This window comes from Coptis chinensis, chromosome 3, assembly GCF_015680905.1.
Source record: "Coptis chinensis isolate HL-2020 chromosome 3, ASM1568090v1, whole genome shotgun sequence".
NCBI classification, from domain to species: domain Eukaryota; kingdom Viridiplantae; phylum Streptophyta; class Magnoliopsida; order Ranunculales; family Ranunculaceae; genus Coptis; species Coptis chinensis.
In genome coordinates, this window is record NC_141458.1 from 90,988,790 (window position 1) to 90,994,632 (window position 5,843).

A 5,843-nucleotide genomic window follows, 5' to 3' on the forward strand; every position below is an offset into this window, starting at 1 on the left:
GAAATATGCCCACACCTTTCTCGTGTGGTCATCAATGAAAGTCACAACATATGACTTTCTGCCATAGGAGGAGACTGTAGCTAGCCGACAGACATCTATATGGACTAACTCAAGCTTTTCTGCTTTCAAAGTTCCACTCACGTCCTGAAAACTCACCCGCTTCTGTTCTCCAACGCAGTTCCCACATAAGCCAAATTCAGTCGACTGTAACATGGGTAGTTTTCCAATTGAGTAAAAGACTTGCATTCCTTTTTCACTCACATGACCAAGTCTGCGGTGCCACACATTTGGATTTTCTTCTTTATACACAACAACAATTGAACCACATGCATCTATGGTCCTATAGAGAGTATCATTCTTCTTTCCTTTTACCATTATCATAAAACCTCTAAAGACCTTCCAAGCATCACTAGTAAATGTTGTCACATAACCTTCTCTGCCAACTGCCCCACAGAAATCAAGTTTTTCCTTAAATCAGGGACATGTCTCACATCTCTCAATTTCCATGCAAACCCTTTTAATTTGATCTGTACATCACCCTTGCCAACAATGTTACAAGGTTGATCATCACTAAGAAACACCTTGCCTAGATCACCTTTGGTGTAGTTCTTAAAGAACTTTCGATTTGAGGTCACATGGAACGATACGCCGGAATCTATCACCCAAGACTCCCAATTGTTCTTCTCCATAGAACATATCAATGTGTAATCATCCACTTCAACAACATTAACATTTTGATTCTTGTTCTTGTTGTTATTTCTTAGAGTTTTACATTCATAACTATAATGGCCTGGCATGCCACAATTGTAACACAAATCACCACTTGTATCTCTAGGTTCTTGTTCAATATCATCAAGGATATTAGATTTCCATCTCCCTTTTCTATGTTCTGACCGATGTCGGCCTTTGTATGAACTTCTTCCTCTACTATCTGTGATCAATGCAGGCTCTGAAGTGGAGGCACTATCTGACTACTTTTGAATCTCCTTGGTTAGTATCATACTAACAACTTCATCATATTTCAACTTAGATTTACCAGAAGAACCTCTAATTGCAGAAACCGTGGCTTTCTAACTCGATGGCATTTGTCAAAGAATTGTGCTAGCTATTATCTCATCACTAAAAATGATCTTAACTGACTCAAGTTGATCTTTGGTCTCATTGAACAAATTAAGATGTTCTCTGAAAGAATTTTCCACATACATTCTCAATATAAAGAGCTTCGTTATAAGATGCACCTTATTCGCCGCAGAAGGTTGTTCATACATACTTGAGAGAGCTTTCATGAGAGACATTGTCATCTTCTCGTTCTTGATGTTGAAGGCTACAGACTTTGTCAAACTCAATCGGATTGTCGCTAATGCTTTTCTGTCAAGCAAATCCTATGCTCCTTGTTCCATCACTGCGGGCTTTTTTTCCTACCAACGGTTCATAAAGATATTTCTGATAAAGATAATCCTCTATTTGCATCTTCCAAAAGCCGAAGTTTGTACCATCAAACCTCTCAACCATGGCTGTTGTTTTCTCAGCTGTCATTGCTCCCACTAGAACCAAATTATGGTGGAGTAATCCTCACTCAAGAAATTTCTTCAAACACCTTGTCTCAAACAACGGTGGAGTTCACCACTTCTTCAAACTCTTTCAACAATTCAATTAATAAACCACGCTTTGATACCAGTTGTTAGGAATTATAGATCACACTAATCCCGACTAACGACAATTATCCTCAAGATCTTGGAATCAATGACAAAACAAGAACACCAATACAACCACTAAAACAATAATGAAAAAACAAAGAATAAACGAACACAAGGAACTTACATGGTTTGGCAATTGCCTACATCCACAAGCACACCAAAATCCATTATAATCAAAAAGTTGTTTACAATGTCACGAGCCTCACACAAACACCAATCTCTCTCTCACATGCACACATTTTTGGCACTCACAAATTTATGCTATTGCACTATCACAATACACTCACAAATTTGGCTATTGCCTTACACTAATTATCACTCTAATAACGTACTCGCAACGTGCCCCGTACACTATGAGCTCTTTTAGTTGTGTCTTGTTTAATTCACTAGTCTCATGGGGGTATTTATAGACTTCCAATTGCCGAAACCGTGAAAATAGTTGATTTCTAAAACCAACCTTAATTCCTAAACCATTATAGGATACGCGCTGAACAAGGAAATGTATTGGTTTCCAATTCCAATACTGGCGGGTTCCTTATTTCTAGTTTCCAATTTAAAACTCAAACGTTTCTAACCCATGTGATCAGGCTCCACATCATAACATTTTCTAGAGGTAAACTTGGGGCAGTTGGAGGAAACAAATATATTCTTTAAAAAGGTTTTGCAAATGCAGACTAAAGCAAATTTATAAAGGTTTCATGTGGAAAATTTGTGTTTGATAAACTTTTCAAAACAAAGTTTTATTTGATCAAATTTTCATGTGTTTGATGGAACTTAACAAAGAAGTAGATTTGATCTCCATTACTAAAATTTAGGGATTTGAAAGGTATATGAAGGGATTTGAAGGATATATATATACCATATTTTTTATACCATAGTTTATACTATGCCCCATAATTTTACCTACAACGTGAATTATAGCCTAGTTTTTTGTGGATATGATCTACTAACTATAGATAACATCTCTACAAAAATTCATCTCATATGGAAGTACATACTTATTTTAAGTAAGTAAAACCCCCATAAGTACGTAATTTTTTCTTCAGTATATATATATATATATATATATATATATATATATATATATATATATATATATATATATATATATATATATATATATATATATATATATTTTATGTTTTTTACCAGCCGAGCTCAAACAAGAGGCTTATCAACAGATTCAGGCATGTTTTATACTTATCTCTTTTGGTCGAACTTATAATTGCATATTGTTAACTAATTGTCTTCTTACTTTTCATTTTTTTTGGATTTGGATTCACCTCATTCAAGAAGTGTGTAATATATGTAACTATACTATATACATGTTCTACAAACATTACACGTTTTTTTTTTTTTTGGCAACTTCTTGGGTAATTTGAATAGGATCTCTAGGTGAATTAATTATCATAAAAAGAAGAATAGCTGAAATGGACACATTAATCCTGTGCAGAGTTTAGAACAACATATCGAGGTGCACGCCTTAAGGCAAACAAATGCCTTAAGGTATAGTCTAAATGATAACTGAATAATCCAAGATGCGCTTAAACTTCTTGGGTAATTTGAATGGGATCTCTAGGTTAATTATTTATCAAAGAAAGAAGAATAGAGCGAAATGTATTTGGGATCCAATGGTGTTGCAACCTTTTTTCTATTGGTCTTGGGGGGTTTAACTTTTCTTAGTGTCGTGCTAAGTAAGCAAGAGGTGTGATGGCGTGTACGGAGTGGGCTAAGGGATATCCTTTGTGTTCTTTATTGCACACTTTCTAATTAGCCATGTTGTTAGGGAAATTTGATTCTTTCGTTTATAGTTATTGTTACTTTTAATCTGTTACTATCTTCTTGTTAATGCTGCAGCTGCATACAATTGATGATAAAAGTCTTTGAATAGGAATGTAAGAACTCAATTTACTTAGAACGGTGTGTGAAATGTGTTTTTTTAGGTCTTCCTCCACACCAAGAAATCGGAATGCCATCTCTATCTCCTACGATGATAGTGGTATTTACTCTTCTACTGCGTAAAGTTAGAAGAATTAAATAAAGAAATAAATTGTCCTATTTGTTCTATTTGTTTATGTGTTTTATTTATATCCTTACAGGGTAACATTGTACAGTGGTTAAAGAAAGAAGGGGATAAAGTTGCTTTTGGTGAAGTACTATGCAAAGTTGAAACAGTAGGGTCTTTGTTTACTATTTTCTTTGTTCAAATGTTTTGGCTATCTGGTTTATGAATTTAGTTTAGAACCTAAATTATAACTATTCTGATGCATATATAGGATAAATCGATAGTGGAGATGGAATGTGTGGCAGAGTGTTTTCTTGCTAAAATAATCCGTGGTGATGGTGCAAAAGAGATAAAAGTTGGTGAGGTATTGCTATCTTAGCTGTTATCTGGATAACTTACACTGATTTATTTTTCCAGTCTTGCGAAAGGTTGAGAGTAGGGATATCTTTGTTTTTTCCTTTAATTCTTTTCATTTAGATCGATAGCGTTCTCTTGCATTCTTGTACTTATTGGTTAGTCGCAGTTTGTGAACATTTTGTTATTCCTAGTTTTATTCAGTTGTGTTTTTAAAGAATACTATTCATTATACTATTGTGTTTATATATATATATATATACAATAATCACTGATACCCAATGTATACATATCCTACTTCTATAAATTATAGCTTGTCCACGTGCTGTTGACTTATCGCCTTGTATCCATATCCCATTTCCATACACGCTCTTCTTAGACTCAATGTCTTCTCATTGCATATTGATCAGCTCCCAATGTGTGTTTTATTACCCTTACATTACTGCATTATAATTCTTCTTACGCTTAATGAAAATACAACTCATAGTTTTTATTGCCCTTTTCAGGTTACAGAGTAATTCAGACCACTTATCATAAAAGTTGCGCCTTAGCACAAAAAAGAGCCTTAATTATGCTTATTATGAAGACTCGAAGCTGCTATGAAAAAGTCAAAGTCAAAGATCAAAGGTCAAGGACTCAGAACCCAGGAGCTGAAAGTCAAGTCCTCAACTCAGAAGACTAGAGATATATAGATGTCCTTAACACAAAAGATGGCTCTCTAAAACTTATCTTGATCAAGAAGAAATCAAAAAGCAAAAGGAAAAAAGCAAAAGCATAAAACAAAGGGTGAGGTGTCTCAAATGTAATGGAGAAGGGCAAATCAATCATTTGTATAAAGTAGGGGTATAAGAACTAAAAGTTAGGGAGAGAGAATGCACCTAGACTTATTCTAGTGTCATGTAGGATTTATTTTATAGTTTTTTTTTCATTAAAGTCATTTACTTTATTATTCTTTATTTTAAATCTTGTTATTTGTTTTTGTTATTCAATCAATCAATCATATTTCTTTGTTGTTCTTCTTTTCAATCATTTCATTTTATTTCTTTCAAGTTTGTATTCTTTCAATCATTAAAACAACTTAAGCTTTTTAATGTTCTTCATAAACTAGTTAACCAATACAAGTCCTAAACTAAAGATTCTACCTTTCTTTCTTCTAAAACTCCCAACCATTCAAACTTTAAACAATCTATGGTGAACCACATCAACAACTTTGAGATATTCAACACAATATTACTTCAAATGGCACCGCCGTCATGGATTGAAGGATCGGAGCAAGAATGCTTGGTTGAGCATCTAAGGAGGGAAACATTTGATCAATCCCTAAATGTGTGTTTTATTACCTTTACAATGCTTCAAATATGCCCTTCTTATGCTTAATGAACATACAACTTATAGCTTTTGCTACTGTTTGCAGGATACAGGCCATTTAGGACACATATTCATAATACGTGCATTTTAGCACAAAAAGGATGGATATTTACACTGCTTGGGAAGATTCCAGCTTTGGAGCAAAGTTATCGAAAAGTCAAAGTCAAAAGTCAAGTTAACTATCAAAGTCAAAGACTCAAGGACTCAAGACTGAAAGCTACTGACCTAGGGACCTAAAGCCAAATTCAAGACTTCTATTGTATGGGTTTAGGTCAAAGGCCCATAAGATTGTTTCTAGAATGAAGGGCATAATTGTAAATTGTGTCCTATATAAACCAAAGAGATGTAGAAAATTAGTTATCCAATGTTTTAGGGTCCAAACCATTTGGTTTGTTAGGAGTAGAGTAACCTAATTTTAA